The sequence below is a fragment of the Hippopotamus amphibius genome, chromosome 7, assembly GCF_030028045.1.
Source record: "Hippopotamus amphibius kiboko isolate mHipAmp2 chromosome 7, mHipAmp2.hap2, whole genome shotgun sequence".
Lineage (NCBI taxonomy): Eukaryota > Metazoa > Chordata > Mammalia > Artiodactyla > Hippopotamidae > Hippopotamus > Hippopotamus amphibius.
Window position 1 is genome coordinate 88,149,253 of NC_080192.1, and position 22,306 is coordinate 88,171,558.

At 51.1% G+C, this 22,306-nt stretch overlaps 1 long non-coding RNA gene across 1 annotated transcript; it reads left to right on the plus strand.

Annotated features, from left to right (window-relative positions):
- Nucleotides 1-12,945: 12,945 nt before the first annotated feature.
- LOC130857170 (uncharacterized) lies at nt 12,946-21,340 on the plus strand. The gene is made up of 3 exons (XR_009054772.1): nt 12,946-13,115; nt 19,198-19,509; nt 20,179-21,340. It is a non-coding gene; the product is annotated as an uncharacterized LOC130857170 (long non-coding RNA).
- Nucleotides 21,341-22,306: the final 966 nt, after the last annotated feature.

Genomic DNA, 22,306 nt, shown 5'->3' on the forward strand with positions numbered 1-22,306 from the left:
TAGGAGAAGGGGCACATGAGGTCCAACCTATGGTGTGGGGACAGCCAGGGGCACGGGCAGAGAAGGGCCCAAGCAGTCAGGGAGGCCTTCCTGGAGGAGGCAGGTGTTTGGCTTGGCAGGAGGGACAGGTACGAGCTGGGTGGTCGAAAGACCAGGAGGGGAATCCCCATGAAATTACTTTCACGGGAGAGAAAAAGAGTCCTAGAAAGCTGTGGACACTTATTTGAGGTCAAACAGTGGGAAGTGGGAGGAGAGTCAGCCGTTCAGATGAGCCCCTGAGGCAGGGGAAGGCTAGCACCAGCTGCATCGAGCACGCTCGCTCTCTCTGTCTGTCTGTCTCTCTCACACAGACACACACGCACACACCCACATGCATACTTCCAGGAGGCCCCCTGACCTCTCACCTCAGCCTTATGTCTCCCTCTTCCCCGATGCGGTGGAAAGAAGGAAGGAGACGGGCAGTCATTTGTCCACGCCCCTGCCTCACCATCCCAGACCGCCCCCGGGGGGCCCGCTAAGAGGTCTTTGAAGACGGCCATTTGCTGACCTTCTGCTCTGAAGGTCCCCACGTGGCGGGTCAGCGTGGCCATGCCTCTAGACAGCCCCAGCGGTCCTCAAGGTACGGGCCCCAGAGGAGCAACAGCAGCAGCGAATCAGAAACTGCTGAGGGTGGGACCTCAGAATCTGGGTTTTCGCAAGACCCCCTGGGGAATCGGGGGGCATGCTCAAGTTTAGGAACGTCGCCGTCCTGGAGAAAACGTCCCCGGAAAGCGGAGATGTTTGTCCTCTGCTGTCGCCCCTGAGAGGAAGCTCCCACTCGGCCCTTCCAGGGTCTCAGCCGGCTCCTCCCCAGAAGTCGTTTCCGCCCATATGGACTCTTTAGCTCTTCGAGTTTATTGCCCGACTCCCACCCGACTGGGGCTGCGGGAGTGAAGGCCAGGTGGCTGCATCTGCTGTCTTCTCACCCTCCCACCCCAACCAGCCTGTTCTATCACATCCATGCAGTGTCCTCAGAGAAGCCAGCGTCACCCGCGGAGAAAATTCTAGGCAGCAGAATAAATGTGTTGGCTTGTGAAAAGCGAAGGGGGGTGCCCCAATGACCCCGTCCCAGGTCAGTTTACCCGGCTCCCACTTCTTCCCCAGAACTCTGTCCCTCACCGTGAAGAGGGCCAACTCCAAGCCACTGGCCTGCTGTTTGGCTCCTGTAGGTTAGAGATGAAAGGCTGGTGTGCATTGCAGACAAAATCATTTGTCTGCTGGCTGCTTCCTGGGACGGGACAGCTTCATTGCCCCTAGGGAGTGCGTATGACAACGTTACCTCCAACCAGGGGCCCCTATGTTCTTTAAAACCGCAAGCAACCATCACCCGCTGAACAGTTACTCCTTCACGGAACTCCTGCTTGGTGGGGCTCTTGGTCAAGCCCTGTGGGAGGCACAGGGGGAGGGTGGGGATGTTTGGTGCTATACCGGGCAGGGCCAGAGAGAAGGGGGCTTGAGCCGAGCAGACAGAGAAGGTTTGTGGGTGAGCACGCACATGTCCAACCGGCCCCTGTTGGCAGAAGAGAGAACCAGGGGGTCTAGTCCAAGCTCCATTACCAACAGACTGAGTGGCTCTGGGAGAGTCAGCCTCTTCGGGCCTCAGTTTACTTGACAAGCAAATGGGAACAATACTAGCTCTGTCTCCCCCTCAGGACCATCATGATATCCAAATGAGCTAGTGTCTAAAATGGCCTTGAAAATATTGATATATAAAGCAAGGCGTTGTATTCACAACAAGGTAATTGCCTCTTCCATGCGGGCAAAGACTGCGGTTTTCCCATGTTTTATCTACCCCAGGGCACCTGGTACCACCTGTGGCAGGGGGTCAATCAATACTTGTTGAATGGATGAAATAGAAGACATGGTCCCTGTTTCCATGGAATTGGAGATCTCGCTGGCAGACAGGGCTGGGGACGAGAAACACACAATGAAAGAAAATTAAGAAGAGTAGAGAGGCCCTTGTTAGCTCAGACACCTCTAATTTCGAATTTGTGATGCTTTTGCAGGGCCATAGTGGAATGGGACCCTGCTGATTGGAACGCACGCTGAGCAAACTCCTAGTGGGAACGAGATAATAATAACAGGAGCTCCCGGGCCTCTGAGCGCGGGTTGTGGTCCCGATGGCAGAGGGAGCACTGTGCCCTTCGGCAACACCCGATTGCAAGGGAGCAGTTAGCATGCCAATCACAGGTGAACTCTGACCTCATCTGCAAGGCAACCAGCACCTCTCCTTGACCACGTTTTGTTAATGGCTGTTCAGGGTGACTTCATGTATTTAAGGAACATAAAATTTTATTTTGTTAAGACTAGACCATTACTGGCCTCCCTCTGCCTTCTCCCAAGCATCTCAGATCCATTCACAGTTTTCAAATAGATTTGGTGACAAGAAGCCTGCAACACACTCTATCCCATCTTCCCTGGAGGTGGGGACATGGGCTCCCTTGGCAGCAATCGGGGTGGGGGGGCGCCCATGGGGCTGGCAGAGAGCTCTTGTCTGTTGGGACTTGAGCCCATCACTGGCCCTTTCTGGGCTACAGTTTCTCCAATAAAATGAGGAGGTTGGATCAAATGAACCTCAAGGTAAGTTCCTGCCGCACTGGACTCCTCTGGTTCTTGGCTGAGGAATGCTCAGCCCTGGAGCAGTGTGGCAACACGATGGTTTCTCTCCTGGCCCTGCCTCCCCCTGCCGGGTGCTCTGGCCCGGAGAAGATGTGGGCTCCGCAGGCTAGAGGCAGAGGTGTTTTGTCCATCCTGGTTTTTTTGTCCATCCTTCCCGGTCCCAGATGCTTGGGCCAGGCTCCCAGTGGAACTGGCTTCAGGCGGGAGGAGTATCCATTTAAGCCCTGCCAACAGGCATGGGAGAGAGCACAGGCAAACTCATGAGCATCGGTGTGGCAGCGGGAAGGTGAGAGCTCAGGTCCCTGCTGGAGAGAGGGGGCCGTGGGCAGTGTGGAGTCACGGTAAAGGGATGGGGTATGAAGGCTTTCAGCTCCAGGGAGAGGGGCTCAGTCTTAACTGATAAGAGGGAGTCGTTGCTGGGTGTGATCGAGGTCCTGCACGCTGGTCTGCAGCCACTCCACTGAGACGGGCTGGAGCCCACAGGCTCTGGGTGGGAGACCTGGAAGACTGGCTGGCTGCAGAGGTTCAGCCCCAAGGGCTGTGGGGCAGACAGTAGACTAGCAGGGCTGGAAATCCTTATAAGGTCACTATTGCTGATTAGGGGCAGCGAGAGGGGCCCTGGAGAGATCCCTCTGCCCAGAAATATCTCAGATAATTGGGATTCAGTAACCCCTGACCCCAGCCCAAGCTTCCACAAGGCATCTACATCTCTACTGAGCTCTCACACTGCCTTCAACACTGCCAGTATTAACATCATCTCATGGATGAAAAAACCAAAACCAAAGGAACTAGCAACATAACTGGAGGTCACAGGCTGGTTTGTCCCCCGCCTGCCTGACTCCAGGGCTTCTACTCTTTCCATCACCCGCTCCGCTCCTCCCCCTCCCCCCCATGCCTGGAATGGCCCCCACCTTCAGCCCCAGAGCCGGCATGGAGATCAGGATCTTAGGGAGGGTACAGGCACCTGCTAGGCAGAGAGTCTTGTCTCACACCCCAGCCCTGGAGGGAAGCTGGGCCTTAACGGCGGAGGGGGGCATCTGGTCCTGGCGGACACCACTGTGGAATTTCTGGATCTCAGTGGCAGAGGAGGGCCGGGTGACATCCTGCCCTAAACACACCCATGCTTTCTGCTCTTCAGGCCCTTATTCAGATGATTTTTTCTGCCAGTTCTGCTACTTTCTGGCTGAGCTTCCAGTCAATTCTCCTCACAGATCTTCACACCTCCACCTCCTCATCCGTAAGCTGGGGCCAATAGTATAGCGTGGTTGCGGGTGAATAAATGGAATCATAGACACTGAGGTGCACATCGTAGGTGGACCGCTTCATTCAGGGGGCCGTATCTTCAGACTTCTCCTCATTTCCCCTTGTCCACCTGTTACACATTCCACTCATCTTTTAAAGCTCAGTGTAAATGCCTTTCATCCCTCTTGGCAGAATCTGTTTCCCTGATTTCTGTCCTGCTAGAAGCTTGGTAACAGCTTTATTGCATGATTTATCATGGTCTGGCTGTAATCAGTTGAGGATATGTCTGTCCTTCCAGACAGTGCGCCCCCAAGGGCAGGGGCTGTACTCACTTCATTTATTTGCTCCTCCCTGGCTCAGGAGGGGACAGCTGTTGGGACAGCTCTCAGCAGTCGCCAGACATGTGCCCTCTGGCCATGCCCGCCTGGGCTGCCTCCTTCTCTCAAAGAAGAGGCCTCTAGTCTCAACACTCTGCTTCCTTAAGGCCTGTCATCCCCCAGCCCCCATGGCCTGCTTCCTGCCTCTCAGGCCACCTGTGACCCCAACTGCTATTCTTTATTTTGCTGACTCTTTCAATGCCTGATAAGGCAGACCACTCCCTTTTTCTAGAAATGAATTTCTCCTTTTGTCTTTGTCACTATCTTCCTAGGTTTTCCCTTGCTCAGGCCACTCCTTTTCTCCCTTGATAGTCAAGATGGGTGTTCATAACACTTCAAAGTGATTCCAACTCAAGGCAGTTCTGAGAAAGGTCGCCCTCCATGGACCTTCCACATGGCTCTCCTTCTACCATGTCTGCACGTACTTCTTGCTTTTCTGCTGTCAAATTAACAGATCTAGAGGACCTGACAGCAAATACAATCACACTGAGTCATTAACATAGAGTGAAAGACAAAGTCAATGTATTTATATCCACAGAATGGCAGAGATGGTAGTACATTCTCCAAACCTCACTTCCTCTGCCTCCTGGACCAGGCATCTCCATCCTCCCTTGCAGAGACTAAATTCTGGCCAATGGAATATGAGCAGAAGGGATAGAGGGCACTCCAGGCCTGGCCCTGAGAACCTCCCTGACAATGTTCCATCCTGGCTGGATATGTAGTCTAGCAGAGAACTGTGAAATTATGGAGTTGACAGATTCCAGGTCCCTGAATCACAATAGGAGGAGGGTCACCCAATCAGCAATGCTTGTATTGGATTGCTATAGTAGAGGGAAATAAACTCTAATTTCTAAGACACTTCAATTTGGGTTACCCTACCCTGATTACTACAACCCCAAGAGCACTTATGCAGCTTACATGGATATATATATGTATATACACACATATACATATATATATATATCAAGAATATAAGTATAAATAACTAAGGAAATCAAGATGAGGGTGAAACAGAGGGAGGTAAGATAAATTTGAGGGTAAAAGGAAGTTGACAGGTCTTGCAAATCTTACAGAGGAAGAATAATATTCCAATTGAAGAAAAGAGACAAAGGCTCTGAGCAGGTAGCTTCCAAGTCAGTTAACTCTAAGGCCAATGCATATATGAAAGATGCTCCTGAGTAATTAGAGAAATGCAATTTAAGGAAAGAATGAGATAATCACCGTCCTTCGAGGAAATACCAAATTCCTCATCTTGGCAAAAGCGAAACATTGCGATGATACCCAGTGTTGGTGAAGAGAGGGAGAAACAGGAACTCTGGGTCTCTTGATGGGAGTGTTAATAACTCCAGCCTCCTTGGACAATAATTTGACAACATCTACTAAAGTTGAAGATGAGCACCCAGCTCTTCTATAGAAACTCTCACACATGCCCAACTGTACAGAAGGGATGCTAATCTGGCTCCAAGCTTCCTACCAGCCAGTGCAAAGAGGAGCAGATGATTAACTGCAAGATTCTCAATGCCCATATAATAATAAAAGGTTATAGCTTTTTGGCCATGAGGTTGGAGAAAATTCTCTCCTCTGAATTGCTCCTGGGGGCAATGTGTATTTTAATAGACAAGATCATATGCAACCTTTCTGTAACAAATAGGAAATTGCATACAACTTACTAAGTTTCAAAGCACATACACAGTTATACGAAACTTACTATTGATTATAGGAATGAAATTCAAGCCGAGGCAATTCAGGAACAGCAATTATAGGAGAGTTCAAAGCCATGTGGTCCAAGTATGGGCTCTCCAGTGGCTTAGAATAGCCTGGCTTCATTCAGGAATAAGATTTTTAATATCACCGGGAACCATCCCTCCTTGCCCCCATGATGACTTTCTCCAAAGGAAGCTTTTGAGTAGAACTGAGTACCAGAGAGTTCAGGTTACAATATCAGGCAAGCAACCAGAGTGAAAATACCCTCTACTATTGATTTAAGGCAGGACCATGAGCTTTGTTGATGACATAAGCAAGAAAAGGGCTTTCGTGAAGATGAAGACGTCCTCACTGGGAACAGTGTCTACATAGATAGGCCCCAAATCCAGAGATATGTAGAGGGGGTATAGGTAGATAAGGGAAAATTATATCAAGAAATCACGTAATTGCAAGCTATGGCTGGTTGCTAATCACAGACTTTTGATAGGCGCTTCCTTGTAGCCTAAAGGGAAATGGACAATGACCACATGCAGTTCTCTCTTACACAGCTTCTCTGTGGGGGTTCATTGACATTTTTTCTGAAAGGTCCAGGTCACGGTCCAAGTGCCCAGTTTGGTGGTTCGTGAGCAAAGCCGGGAGCCCCTAGAGGAGCGAGAACTTGCCTTGTCCCGAAGTCCAGTCTTTCTGCTGGTCGTGGTAAAAACTGCACACCTGAACCAAATACTTGGTTTAGAGCACGGAGGGACCTCAAAATCAGTCCTCTTCTACCCCGTTTCATGAAGGGATTTTCTCTGTCAGATGGTTACTCCTGGGACTCCCAGTGTGGTAAGGTGGTCATAGAGTTTCTCAGGACATACCTGAGTCATACTAACGCCACACAATTGGCCCCAAAGTGGTTCCTGCCTAGGAGTTAAAGGCCAGGACAGTGGGACCGATAGCGGGAAAAAGATGCATGGTTTTCAGCTATTGCCCGTGTTGGGTAGAATAGTGTGACGGGCATCAGTGAGGGGGTCTTTGTCATCCCAGATTTGAAGCTTACAGAAGAGGAGTTTCCACTTCTTGCTAAGCTTGAAAGCAGCAGGCTGATAGGTCTGATACTTAGAGCAGAGGAGCTGCCCCTTCAGTGGTGACCCAAGACCCTGCTTTGGGTTCAGCCTTTGTTACTTACCCAGGAAACAGAATAGGCAGTTTGCAGGAATTTGGACCCACTGCTTAGGGCAAAAGTTTAAGAGCTCTGGGAGCAAAGAGGCCCTTCAGTTGCATCCCTCAGCTCTAGGAGGCAATCTGTAATCAATGACGTCACCAGGTGAAAAGGATGATTTGGGGCTCCACCCAGATGCCCTTTGCCAGTTCTTTGTGCCCAACCCCAGCTCTTGTGAGCTTCACTCCTAAGAGTCTGCACCTTTGAAGGCTACTCTTAGGTCACTAGAGCCACTTCACCTAGACTCCCAGAGATCTAGAAATGCTGAGTTTCTATCCGCCTGGGGCAGACAAGCTCCTACCTAATTACTGGAGGAATATGGCAGCCCAGTTTCCTTATCTCTGCGGAGAAACTCTGTGATGTAATTTTTGCCCCAGAGCTCCCTGAAGGATCAGGCAGAGGCTAGGACTTCACCTGAAATCACACCGTTACTGAGCATCTCCCCGTCTCCGTCCTGCTTCCCCCACGTCCTTCGCTGTTTTCTCCTGGAAACACTTCCTCGATGAATCACTCATACATGAATCCCTGTCTCGGGGTCTGCTCCTGGGAGACAGCAGGTCCACTAAGGGGGCTTTGCAGGGCCTGATGAGGAATTGAGGAGGAGACCCGGGCCTGCACTGACTCGTTCTCCCACACCTCATTCCCTGCACTCTGCCTGGGTCAAGGGCAGCAGGGTCCTGGGGTCTCTATTCACTGTCATCCTTTCGTGATGCAGCCAAGGACCACCCGCAAGACCTGACAACCGGCTGGGTGTCAGGACTTTTGAGAAATGCGTTGCTTATCAAGTGACTGAGATGCAGTGCATTCTGGCCTCCTCCACCCTGCTCCTCCGGGGCTGCCCTGGTCAGCTTGCCAGGGGACTTCTGGCTTCCCAGAGAACCTCGTAAAACAAGAATTTTATAGCCAGAGTCTCTGCTGCCCAGATCAGGGAAGTCAGACAGACATCAAGCAGCCCCATCGGTGCCGTGTGGCCACAGGGAAGGCACCATCGAGAGGCGCGGCAGAGACTGTGCGTCCACCCCTCCGACCTCAGGGTGGTCCCAACCTCCGCAATGTCTTCACAACCACCTGACCGGACCTGTCAGGTCTGAATTGATCCAAGGCCTCCTATGTGCAGAGGGAGTTTGTGAGTAGATGGGCTCCCTTTTGGAAGCCTCTAGAACACCCACGTCACAGATAAGGCAGTTGCATCATCAAAGACACCAGCCCTTTGGCTGAACTGTGAGCCCAGTTCCCATCAACGTGTGTGACGGGCTGTGTTGAGCAATGATGTGTCAGTTGGATTGGATGCCCCCCCTTCAGTCACGATGACTTTCCCAGAGGTGTGGCCCATGGGGAGGCAGTCTTCGAAGGCAGCTTGCCCGCAGATGGGACCCAGCCTGGGCCTTTTTGCCAGTATTCCTGGCATCCAGGTCACTTCCAATTAGCACAGCAATCAGGAGTGGGCTGGATAGGGAAGCTGGGACCCCGTGCCAGAGGAGCCTCCCCTGAGTTGCAGCAAAGGAATGCAGATGCTGAAACTGGTCCTGTCGGGGTCAGTCAGGTCCCTGATGTTCTCCAGGGGCAAGGCAGCCAGCCTTCAGCAGTCACCCAGTCAGCCGGTGGCCGGCAAAAGCCAAAAATCCTTACAAAATCCTTACAAAAATCCTTACAAAGAGCATCAGCTTGGGAAGAAGGGCCTGGGGCTGCACACGGAGCTCCTCCCACATCCTCACCCCTCGCGCTCCCTCCCCTTCCCCCAGCTGGGCACAGCCCTCCGTCTCACGTCCAGAATCACCGTCTCTCCCATCTCAGGAGAAAATGTGTCTCGCGTGCTCTCCAAGGCTGCAGAGGCCCTCTGCTCCAAGAACCATCCCTCTGGTGCCTTCTCTGAGACCTTATCCCAGCACTTGGTTTTGTGATCCCATGTGAGTTATTGTTCAGCCTGTGATGTTAATCCCATCCTCCGAGTGACACATAAGACAGGCCCGCCTCACCCACCGCTGAGGTCTGGCCTCTGCTCTGTCTGCTCATGCCACAAAGGCCATCCATGTCCTGCCACCAGAGATGGGGGCATCTCAGTTGTCAGTGCATTGTCCTCTCTCAGCCTTGGACGCTCTTGGTCATGGCCTCCTTCTTGACACCACCTTCTCTGTCTCTCCTCCCCTGGCCGTGACTTCTCCAGCCTTTTGCAGGCCCTTTGTCCTCTGCCCTTGGCCTGGGCCCCTCTCTCCTCACTCTTCGCACTCTCCCTGGACAGGTACGGCTGGGCTGTTGCCTGGCGCCAGTGACCATCTCTGTGTCAGTGAGTCCTGGTGCTCCCTCCTGATGGTGTCCCTACCAGACATCTCCCCGGGAATGTGCTAAAGTCTTGGCCAGCTTGCTTGCCCCAAACTAAATCCATCTGATCCCTGCTTTCCCCAAACCCGCTCTTTCTCACTAAACTCATCAAGTTTTGCACCCATCAGGCTCCTTTCCCCCCATCACTGCCCATCACAGCCAGTAGCATCCCTGGCTATACAGGTGCTCACACCAGAAACCCGGGCATCGCCCCCACCCCTTGCCCTTTCACCCCTTGGCCCTCCATGGAGCCCTGTTGGGTTTCCCTACACGTGACTCATTACTTCTGCCCTTTGTCTCTGTGTCCAGGGCCTGGACTCTGCTCAGACCTTGTCATCCCCTTCCAGCCCCTTCCTGGAGTGCTTTTGCCTCTGATTGCCGGGAGCAGGAGGCCTGTTCCTTGAGGGAGAATGAGCTCGGGGGATGGGCCACAAGCCTAGCTCCCTGCCAGGAGGACCTGAAGCAACATGGCTGGACCGACGTTTAGGTCCCACGGTCTGTCCACAGCGATGTGAGCCTTCCCTTGTTGGCTGTGTGTCTCCAGAAGCCTTGCACCCAGGCAGACTCAGTTCTGGGGGCATCTTCACTTCATGGCCACGCAAAGCTCCATCTGTAGGGACTTGTCTGGTGGGTGGAGGTTCCCCACCTGTGACCCATATGGACACGCCCTGCCTACACAGAGCTCCAGCAGCCCCTGTGCCTCCCCACGGCTCTGCTGTGGAAAGCTCTGCTCTGCCCACCCCAGGAGAGCAGCCCCTCAACAACACAGCCCCCACCCCAGATCACTGTCTCCTTGCCCAGCCACTCTGGAGTCTCCAAATCGATTGCTTTAAAAATCTTGAACCACCCTGGCCCCACCACCAAATGTCCGACTTGGGAAAAAGCCTCACTCCCAAATGATCAAAGTTGGGGCCTCAGGAGTCTCATGAGATGCCCTGGACCCTTAGAGGGGCTGCCTGAGGTGGTTTATCTTGGGGAAACTGCCTTGCTCACCCCAATCCCTCTGACTTGGTGCAAAGGCATGGCGCTCCCAGGAATTCTTCATTTCTCTGGGGCAAATGCCACTACAGGCTGAAAAGTCCCATAGGTTTATCAATAGCCACGACTAGCCCTGCAGAGAAAACGGACCGTGGCTGGAGGGGTGTGTGCATATCAAGGGGAGGCATAGAAAGGCAAGGCGAGCACCCCTGGGGACAGGCAGGCTGAGGGGGGTGCCGTGCAGACACATCGGGGCCCCTGGGAAGTGGGGGTACCGGAGAGAATCCCTGGGCTGGCCGGCTTTGGGAACCCAGCGTGGTGGCCCCGGGGAGGGGTGGGAGGCCGGTGGGAGAGAGGCTTTCAGACTTTCAGGGAACGTAAATTTTACCCCTGGCTACTTTCTCTGGGATTTATTTCTCAGTGAACTTGAGACTTTGCCTAATTACGTTTGGGTCTCTTTCAAAGCACATAAATTGCATCCAGTTCTTCTGCCTCCTTCTTAGGAATAAATTGTCCCTGTGCAAGGAGGGGTCTGGGGGAGAGAGTGAGAGTTTATTAATTCGACACAGAACTCTGTTCCCCTGCCCTCCCCTCTGCCCCCTGTTGAATAATAAAATAATGAAGATTTGACTTGGACCAGGATGTGTGGATAAATATATTGGTGACATGAATGGAAATGGATTTATTACATAAACAGGAGACTTCATCAATTTAAACCTGGCCTCCTTTCAATGGGCATAAATTACATTTTCTTTTCCTACCAGTTGCTTTTTTTTTTTTTTAAGAAACTGGATTTATCGGAATTGAGATTTCAGTAATTTATTTCATGGAGCTTCGTGCTTCCTCTTTCTGCCCAAATCATTAAAGACAGGTTTTCTTCCAGCCACCCTACTGGGGTCTCCCCCACATCAGGCTCAGAGCAGCACTGTGGCCTGCTGGGAGCTCGGGGTGAGGGGTGGCCTGGAGTGTGGGCTGTCTCGTTGGTCCTTGAGAGAACTTCATGCCTCTGCTCCCTCTAGAACCTCTCAGTTCACCTTAGGGAGGATGCTGCAACAGGGCATCCAGCCCGGAAGCAGCAGAAGATCCCTTTCCAGGCCCCAAGGAGGGCCTAGGATGACCTCAGCCCATCCCAGGATGGGACAGCAGGCAGTGGCAGAGAGATTCTACCAATAGGATTGCAGGAAGAGTTTGGGGTGTACTTGGCCAGGAGTCCAGGTGAGGTGGGGTGGGAGGGGGGCAGAGAGTGCTAGAAGGTTCCATCAAAGACCGATGGCAGAATGCTCATGGCACAAGATTTGATTTCTTACGAGTTCAGGGTCTGGTTTATCTAGACTCCCTTCGCTCCCTCCTCCCCCTTCTCCTGCTGCTTTCTCTTAGCAAATTGGAGATTCAGAGCAGCACTGGCTAAAACGCTGAGTTGTTGCAGGGAAGATAGCTTGAAACTGCCTTGTGGTAGGTGATGTGGCCTTTGGAGGCTGACCTGGCTTCTTCTGTATCTTTGCTGGCATATCAAGGTTACTTCCAGCCTGGGAATTGCATGTAGGGAGCCTCCTATCGGCCCCATCCCAAGTATCTACCCCCCAACTTAGTGCTGAAAGTCTTGACTATTCTCATGGACTAAAAGTGGTAAGAAACTCACTGTATTGACACTCCTGGGATATGTGGTGATAAAGAAGTGTGGCTGCCATCTCAGAGAACCTAAAGAGGACAATGACTCCCTCATGGGGGTGACTTATTGGGGGAGTTTTGGGCACCTCAAGAACCAGCTGATGAGAGATTCTTGTTCACTGAGCCTTCCTGACACCCGAGTCCCACGCAGCAATGGGAAGGGCGCTGCCTTGGCAACGCTGGCCCTGTGGGGGTTTAGGGAGGAGGCGAGAGGGACGGAAGACGGCCTCCACCCAAACCCTCATCCCCATCTCCCGTCCCACCCTTTTTACCAGGATGGGCAGGGGGGCCAGTGGCGGCTCTGCAAGCTGTCATTCACCAGGCCCGCCGTCTGGAGCAGGTGTTTCTAATAAGGGCTCCTTCAGGCTTGCTTCATCCAGGAGGATGTTTACAAGAAGGTCTGATGAGAAATTGTCTCCAAATGCTGTCTTGTAAGCAAGACGTTAAGAAGTGGGGGGTGGGGGGGGGTGGTTAGTGCCTCAGGCTGTAAGCAAGTAGGGCTCCTGGAATGGGGCCTGGCCAGTGCACCCTCCACCCCCAGTCCTCTTGGCCAGGACTGGCAGGCTGGGGCCTGGGCAGGTCTGGGCCCACTGCCAAGGGTGTTGAGTGCCATGGGGGTTGGGTTTCAATAAACAAAAGCAATAATGTTGGAAGAGCCTCTACACTAAACAGAGACTGGGGCATCCCAATATTGCTACCCAAGCCCTAAGGCCTTTTCTCTGACCCTCTGATCTTTCTTCAGCTCCTCCTCCACAGGTTGGGGACAGGCAGTCACAGGTTTTATCACTGTCATAATGAACAATCCACACATCATTAAGGAGCATCTTTTTGGAGAAGCCCAGAGAAGGGGAGGAGGTATCCTGTATCCAAGGCTTCACACACAGAATTCTCCAGTGTGATGAAACCCTCTGGGAGGAAGGTAGGGGATGCACAGCAGAAGTGACAAACTTTTTCTGTAAGGATCAGAGGTAAATATTTTTGGCTTTGAGCCCCATATTGTTTCTGTTGCAACTACTCAAGTCTGCCACTGGTGGGTGAAGGCAGCCGTAGCTGTAGCCAACAGGTAACTGAGAGGACATGGCCATATCTGATCCAACTGCAATAGTTCGCTGACCCCTGGCATATAGGATCAAATGAGTCCCAGGGAGGTGACGTGATCAGCTGAGATCATACAGCCTGTGGGCAAGTGAGCAAGACAGTGACCCAGGCTCCTGACCCAGAAGGCTGCACAGACTGCTGTGACCCAACTCAGTGCAGTGCCTGAGATGGTCCCCTGGAGACCCAAACGTGGCATAAGGGAATTGTAGCCCATGGAAGAAGTCAGTATGTACGGCAAAGTTGGAGAGGAATTTGGGACTTAGTCAAGTTAGACATACACATAATAGGAGAAATGTAGCTAGCGGTCTCAGTGTTGCTGGGTAAGAACTTCTGGTGCCTTCCCTGGGTTGCAGAGCTAGGCTGTAAGGAGAACTTCAAGGTCACGGGCCTAGGCAGTCTCCAGCAGGAGTCTGGAGAGGATCTCTCTCTGAGTACCATCCATGTGTGTGCTGGCTTGTGTGGGCTCACAGGCTCCATGGGGCCAGGTTGTCTTAGAGAATAGGGTGCAGTTGAACTTGGGTGGTCTCTGTGAAGATGGAATTGCAGGTCCCTTGAGGTGTGAGTGAGGTTGAAGGGTACAGAGTGAGGCTGGGCTGGCAGTGTTTTGTGGTGGGTTGGTATGTGTACAGGATTTGAAGGCCCCATGTAGCTGGGCGTTCAGTGTGGTTTGGGGATCCAGTGAAAAGTGAACATTGGGTGGGCTTAGGGCTGCTCTCAGAGTACCCACTCTCTGTGGCAGGGCAGTGAGGCTTGGCATGGGGTGTTCAGCTTGTAGACAGGTTGGGGATTACTGTGGTGGTTGGCTCTGGGGTCAGCACGTCTGCTTGCTGGCTTGGGCTGGGGGTAAGAGCATGGAGGGAGTGTGAGGCTCAGTGTGTGCTTGGGAGATGGTCACTTTGAAGTTAAGTCAAAGTCACTCTTCTCAGTTGGGGCTGAGAGTGAGGTGAAGTTCTAGGGTTAAGAATAAGGCTTTGTTTGGGGGTTAGAGTGCCTGGTTTTGGGGTAGCTGGGACTGAGGTCTTTGGTTGAGGTTCATGGCTAGAATTGAAGTCATTGGTTGAAGATCACGAGATCGATGAGTGTTCAGCTTGGGGTGTCTATGCCGGTGGCTCTAACTGGATCGTGGGCATCCATGTGGCTCTTAAGATGGGAGTGACTGGCAGTAGTTGGGACTGGGGATCAGCTTGTGGTTGGAAAGCTGGCTTTGGGCTTTGGTGGATCTGTGTCTTGTTGAACTGAGAGGACCATGTGTGTGCTGTTTGGGACTGGGTAGCTGGTGTGTATTGGGGGTTGGGGTACCACGTGTATGACTGAGTTCAGAGATAAATGTATGGCTGGGCGACCTGTTCCAGTGTGGTTGTGTCCGTGGGTCAGTGTGTAGGGAAGGGATGGAACCGAGGCATCTGTGTGTGGTTGGCGTTAGGGGCCCAATGTGGTTTGGGGGTCACTCGTGGTTGAGGATTCAAGATATAGTTGGCCTTGCAGTATGTGGGTCTTTGCAAGTTGTGTTATCAGATTGGAGGATCAAGGTGCAGGCAGGTTTGGGTGGTCAGTGTGGGTTGGGGATCAGCTGGTCATTTTGAGGTTCAGTTGGAGTAGTTAGGATGTGGAGGAAATTGGGGGTGGGGATGGATGAATTGTCTCCCAGGGAAGACTCCCAGAAGAATGGAACCCCATAAGCATAGATTCCAAGGCTGCACTGGCATCAGCTGGTGACTTGGGCAGTGGGTTCCACATGCAGTGGGGTTTAGAGGTCAGCTGGTCAGCATGTGATGATGAGGGCGAGAAAGGGTCATAGCACTTGCTGTAAAGAGTGTATTTGGCGTCAGTGCCTTGTTTGGGGTGGAGAGTTCTGGGTGTGGACTTTCCAAGTTGGGCTTCTTAGAGCATGCAGAAACCAGGGGATAAATAGGGTTCAAGTTTACTTGACTATTTGGGCAAAAACACTGATAAATTCTCCTGTTGCCCTGACCATACCCCCTTGGTACTCACCATTCCTTATATGCTCATTGCTTTTTGCACCTGCAACTCGGCCTGGGCATGTGGCCTGGTTGTGGGAGTAGGTTCAGGCTTCACCAGGCAGATGCCCTCAATGACAGTCCAACACTCACATGCAGGAATTGGTGGAGAAATACCCTGGCTTTGGATCCTCAGCAGGACGGAGCCCCTTTTCCTAAGGAGTCCCTTGCTCATTAATTCACCCTCTATGGGCTCCCTTCCCTGCTCCGGCTCACAGCTCACATCCCCACTCGCCTACGGTGCTTCCTGGGATCATGGCCCATGTAAATACCTTGCCCTCATATCCTTGCCTTGGGTTTGCCTCTGGAGAACCCAACCCAAGAGAAACATTTTCATAATAAAGTTAACAAAGATATATTCTGGAGCATGAATTCCACGTGACTTTTTAAAATAAAGCAAAAACCATGACAGAGAGTGCGTGCTCCTGGCATCAGGGGTCCCCTCCTTCACCTCACCAACAGGGGCTCTAATTTGGGAAGCTGGCTGGAAGCCAGAGGCAAGGGGGGCACGATGCATCGCTAGAGGGCAGCCTCCTGGGCACAGATAGCACAGAAAAGGGTAGGGTGGGAATCTGGGTGGGGGTGGAAAATACTGAGCCCACCTGTACGCTTGAGTTTGAGGGCTGGCGTGTGGCTGGGGTGCAGTACGTGTGCCGGTGAGACGTCCTCTTCTGTTTATTCTATTGTAGGATCAGCGGGAGACTGAGGTGGCTCAGCTTAGGGATCAGTTACATTGGGGTGGTCTGTGTCCTGATGACCTTGTGAGGATGGACATGCAGTAGCTGTGGGGTGACCCGTTTTGGTCATTATATGGTGAGTAGACACTCAAAGCACGCTTAGGATTGGGAGAATCAGCAAGCTACTGATGTCAGGAGTTGACTGTCATGGATTTTGCGGGTGGGAAGGCTGTGAAATTTGGGAAAACAGTGAGTCATTGGATTTGGGGGTCAATATTTGAAGCAGTCAAGGTAGAGATCTGGATTTATCCAAAGGGTCTGTGAGCACAGCGGCCCATCATTTAGCATCTTTGTGTGGGCTTTAAAAATGCCCCACTCTGGGCAGATGTAGCCCTGCCCCAGGGGACAAGTGTGGACAGGATGCGGGTGGATTTCAGCCTTCAGTTCTCTTTGTGTGGGTGCCTTCGGGCAGTGACCAACCCGCAGGACTCCACACATCAGCCCTGGGGTTGGTTGGAGTCTCTGGGCTGGGGATCCCCGCTGACCCAGCATCTTCCACCCTCTCCCCAGCATCTCCTCCAGCTGTCTTGATCTTCCAGAAGAGCCTGGGCGGCTTTCTGCAGTGTGAGCCCCTGCACCCTGTGAGGCTTGGGAGCTGGCTTCCTGGAGTGAGGGTCAGGGTCAGAGTTCGAGTCCTGGCCACGTCGTATATGTGTCAGAATGAGCAATGCCTTTTTAGGTCACATATACTTTGGACTTCAACACTGCTTTATGTAGGCCGTAAAATTAATAGGTGGGAACGAGATTTATGGGCCCCACTGGGCTGTTCTTTGCTTGTTAGGTTAAACACACTGATTTCCTGGTACAAAAGTGCTTGTTAAAATAATCTCCCCCAGCATGTTCAGAGGGGACATATCTGTCTTGTTTGGGGGGGTGGGGAGGAGACTGCGGCACCCCATCCCCGCCTCCCCGGCTGGCCCACCTGTCACGGCCTCCTCCAGCCCCAGCTGTGTGTGTGATGGAATGAATGATGATGTTTCTGGGTGGGGGCAGGCCAGGGAAGGAATGTGCCTCCGTGCAGATAACGCCTGAGCCAGAAGTGCACTCCCATCACACCCGCCCACCCTGAAGAGCCCTAGTCTTTGTTCCTGCCATATCTCAAGAAGGAGGGCTGGAAGCACAGGGTGTGCTGGGGGGAGGCATGGTGTTGGAGCGGATGGAGGATGTCCGCTTCTGAAGATTCGAATGTCAGAAATGAATGTCAGAGAGAAGGAGAGGCAGGCCCTGCTGCCTGAGCACCTCTCCATGTCTTCCAGCTGAAGTAGCCTCCGGTGGCACTGTGCTTGCAGGTGATGGGGCTCGATTCTGCACTTCTGCCTGCTCTCCCTTATCTCCCACAATGCCCTGGGGGGGCATCCTCTGAATGCCTCAACTACCCCACAGAGTGGAGACTGTCTTACATCTCCTGCCGTGGTGGGGTACCACTTCACCCCCTGGGGGTATGGTGGTGGGGTCACAGGTGGAGTGGATTATACAGAGTATGCAGGGAACTTCTGATGGGTCCAGGTTGCTCACAGATGTGCAGGGCAGGGCTGGGAGGTGGGCCGGATCCAGGTGAGGGCAAGACAGCGCTGTGCGTGGCTGTGTGACACATCTACAGTACAGAGCAAAGGCCCAGGCTGGGCCAACATGAGACTGGTGTTTGACCCTCAGGAGGCCCACGAGATGTTTGTCGAACAATGGCCTGCTGACTGGAGAACTCCGAGTCCTCCACCCCCTTGTTCAAGTCTGGCTCACTGTGAGACCCTCTGAAGGTCACATTTCCCAACCCTGGCAGGATGGAGAAGAGGGGTACTCCCTGAGTTCCTTTCCTGCCCCGGGCAACCTCATCCTCCTGTCAGTCAGCTGCTCCACCTGGGAAACTCATCTCATGGCCTCTACTCTGGACTCCCAGGGCCTTTTGTGTTTGCCATGTGTGGTCATTTCAGTAAAGCATACAGACTTTTCCATGCCTGATTCTTCTCGCACTCGACCTTTTGAGGTCTGTATTATACCTAATTATAGAGAGATAAAAAAATTTGAAGGCCTGAGACATCTGTCAATGTACCAAGGCCACCCCTTGCAGTGAGCAGAGGAGCTGGACTTGAGCCGGCCTGCGGACCCGGTCAGGGCCCAGCCCCTCAGCAGCTGCCCGCCTCCACCACCCTAGGGCATCAGAGCTCCCAGGGCAGGACCCTGTCTAGACCACTTTTGGGTGTCTAGCCCCCAGCACAATACTTAATGCATGATGGAAATTCAGCACATGCTGTGGATTCAGGCACAATGTTACATCTGTACAGAGTTTAGGTCTGGATCTGGAGTTAGGCTGCCTGGGTAAGAATCTTTGTTGCAGTACCTCCTGGCTCTGTGGCTGTGAACTAAACCCTTTTCATGTGTAAAATGAGGCTAACAATAGTACTTACCTCACTGAATTGTTGTGAAGATTCAGTGAGATGCTCTGTATAAAACATTTATGACAATGCCTGGCACCTGGTAAGAGCTCAGTAATTCCTCTTTCTGTCATGGTCCTAACTTGTCACCTTCTTGTTCTGAGATACTGCCACCTGCTGGCAGATTTCTGGTGCAACCTCCGTGTACCATCACTGCCCAGAGCAGCTAAGCACCCCACTGGCCGTGCCCTGGCTTCCTCCATTTGGACCATCCTTCTCCCCTCCACAGTAAGCCCTGCTCCTCTTCTTCTTCCAGACCCTGTTAACAGCACCTCCTTCTGGGAGCTTTCTTGATTATCAACCCTGCACGCTGGGGAGCACAGAGCCAGCTATTTTTTCCCCTCAGTCTGCCCATCCTCTATTTCCTTGATTGCATGGATTTTAGAAACAGGCAGATGTGGATTTTGACCCTGGTGACATGGGGTAAATGACTGAAACTCTCTGAGCTTCATGATTAAAGGATACCCCCTCCCCCAATAAAGGGTTGCTACTATTATTATTCATCTTCTACCCCCTTCTCTCATTCAGCGCCTGGTGTCCCCCCTCAGGTCCCCACAGGGCATCACTTGCCTCCTGGTTCCCAGTCGCACACACCCTCATGGCAGGTTTTGAAGACTTTTCCCTGCCGGTAACCAAAGGGGAAAGGGAGGAATGTGTACACAGAGAAGGGGGTTATTGTAATTGTTACAGCCTATTGTGATGGTGACACCAAAGGACCTGGTCCCCACTCTCTCAGTTCTGTTCTCCCTCCCCTGTGTTTCATTGTAGGCCTTGCTTGGAGGGGGCCCAGCCTTTCTGGTGTCTGCTGATCACACCCCACGCTCTCCCAAAGCAGAAAGCCAGAGGAGCTTGGCTTACTGCAAATCCTTCCAGAGGGGATCTCATGGGAATTGAGCTGTAAGCATGGGGGTTGGACCACAGAGTTCTCTGAGGTCCTTCCCAGCTCTGGCATGCTTTGCCTTTGAGACAACCATTTTTGGCTGAGTGACTCCCAAGTGTCTGCTTGGGAGAACTTTGCATGAGTAGCTGACACTGACACCACCCACAGTGACGCCAGAAAACCTGCTGGGCCTGAAGGTGGTAAGTAGGTGCTCTCCTCTTAATGGAAGACAGTCTCTTTGTTCAAATCCAGTGCAAGCAGATACGAGGCTGAGAAATAATGGGAGAGACAGGCCTGCATAAGGCACACTGCTTCTTCCTCGCATGACTTATTCTGAGATGGGCACAGCCTCCACTCTGATGGACACCCCATTGCCCCAAAATGTGCTTTCCGTGCCTGGAATCTCACTATTTGTGGCATTCCTTTGGGTTCTCTTCTCAGGCTCATTTCAAACCCAGGCTTACCCCACGCAGGATGGCATATTTGATGCCCCTCCACGAGCCATGTGAATTTCCCAGACCATTGCAGGCAGTCTGAGAGCTCCCAAAGAAGTGGAAAGCTCCCAAAGAGCTCCAAGGGGGCCAGGCCAGGGAGCACCATTCAGACAGCCCTGGCCTGGTGGATTAGAAGGGGTAGTTGGTGAGCCCACAACCAGCCTGCAGCGGCGGGAGCTCTGCTCAGACTTTGTAGACCATCCAATGGTCTCTTTCAAAACAGGATTTTGATGAGTTAAGTGTACATGAATCAGAAACACATGGGTTGGATTTCCCTCCAAATGCAATGGGGTTTGAATACAGCTCAGGGAGGGAAGGGGGTGGGGTCTGGGGAAGAAAGACGTGGCTTAATCAAACAGGTCTTTTCTTTTTCAGTTAACCTTTGCCACCACTGCTCCGGGGCTCCCTGTCCTCCACCATCTCCCCCACCCCACCCCCAGGAGTGGGAGGCCTGGGTCTTTGCCGCCGGTGCTCAGCCGAAGACCCAGGGCCAGCCCTGCCAGCATCAGATTCAGGGAGAGCTGGATGCTCCCAGCCTCCCTCCGGCGGCCGTCCAAGGACGCCTGGCAGAAGCAGCTGGAAGGCTTTTCTCTGGAGACTGTGCTTTGCTGCTCATCCTAGATCCTGAGGTGGGCGACCCAAGCAGGAGGGCAGAGCCAGGAAGCAAGCAAGGCCCTCGTCAGGGACTAGACCCCTCTTAGAATGTAGTGTCTCCTGAGAAGGCAACTTTTCAGGCAAGACTGTGTCTTCAATCTATTTAAGTCACATGTATTATTTTACTTTTTTGTAAACATCATTTTTTTTAATGTAAATCTTAAAAGCACAGGAAAGCAAAATGAAATAAAAGCTACCTGTAACCCCACTCAGAGGTTACTTTGTTAACATTTTGGTACAGCTGCTTCCAGGCCCATGTTGTATGTTTAAAAAAAAAAAAAACAATTTCAGCATCATGCAGGATGGAGACAGTAAAGTATACTGGTTAGAATTGGGGTCCAGACTAGACTAACTGGGTTCAAATCCAAACTCCACCATTTGCTGCATGTCACTTTCCCAAACTTCAGATCCTGCATCTCAAACTGATGCCAACATCAACAATGTAATAATATGGCAGTTGCCAGGATTGAAAGGGATTGTATACATAAAGCATTTAGAGGAGTCCCAGTGCATAGCAGCCACTCAATAGTTGTTAGCTATTAGTGTTTCTACTTTGCATCCTGTCTTTTCCTCTTATATGTATGACATCAACACCTCCATATGTCATTAATATTCTCTATGGCATAATTGAATGGCTGTATTCTTATCATACATTATTTGACCATTTTCTTGTAAACATCTAATATAAATAACACTGTGATGAACATCCTTCTGCATTCTAAGAGGGCACAAGCTTGAGTCTGATTTGTTCTCACACAAGTTTATTTTTGCATAAGTTAATTTGCATGAAGAAAATTAACTTGGAGAATATTTATGCTTATGAACTTGGAAGAGATATTGGAGACTTCTAATCTGTATAGTTTTGCCTTTTCTAGAATGTCAAATAAATGGAATCATATTGTACACATTGTTTTGTATTTGGCTTCTTTCACTTTGCATAATGCTTTTAAGATTCATTCATGTCATTGCATATATCAATACTGCATTTCTTTTCATTGCCATGTAGTACTCCATTATATGGATATAACATAATTTGCATATCCATTTACTAGTTGATAACCTTTTGGATTATTTCCAATTTGGGCCTATCATTTTTTTTTTTTTTTAGATTTTATTGAAATGTAGTTGATTTACAATGTAGTGTTAATTTCTTCTGTACAGCAAAGTGACTCAGTTATACATATATATGAATATACACATAGGTATATATGTATATACATATATATGTACATTCTTTTTCATATCCTTTTCCATTATGGTTTATCACAGGACATTGAATATAGTTCCCTGTGCTGTCAGTAGGACCTTGTTTTTTATCCATCCTGTATATAATATTATGCCGCTGCTAATCCCAAGCTCCCATTCCTTTCCTCCCCTACTTCCCACCCCCAGCAACCACAAGTCTGTTCTCTATATGTGAATCTGTTTTTGTTTTGTAGATACATTGATTTGCATTGTATTTTAGGTTCCACATATAAGTGATACCATACAGTATTTGTCTTTCTCTTTCTGATTTACTTTGCTTAGTATGATAATCTCTAGGTTCATTCATGTTGCTGCAAATGGCATTATTTCATTCTTTTTGATGGCTGAGTAATATTACACTGTGAGATACACACACACACACACACACACACACACACACATATATATACATGTATCACTCTTCTTTATCCATTCATCTGTCGATGGACATTTAGGTTGTTTCCATGTATGTCTTTAATATTGTAAATAGTGCTGCTGTGAACATAGGGGTGCATGCATCTTTTTGAATTATAGTTTTTCCAGGTATACACCCAGGAATGGGATTGCTGGATCATATGGCAACTCTCGTTTTAGTTTTTTGAGG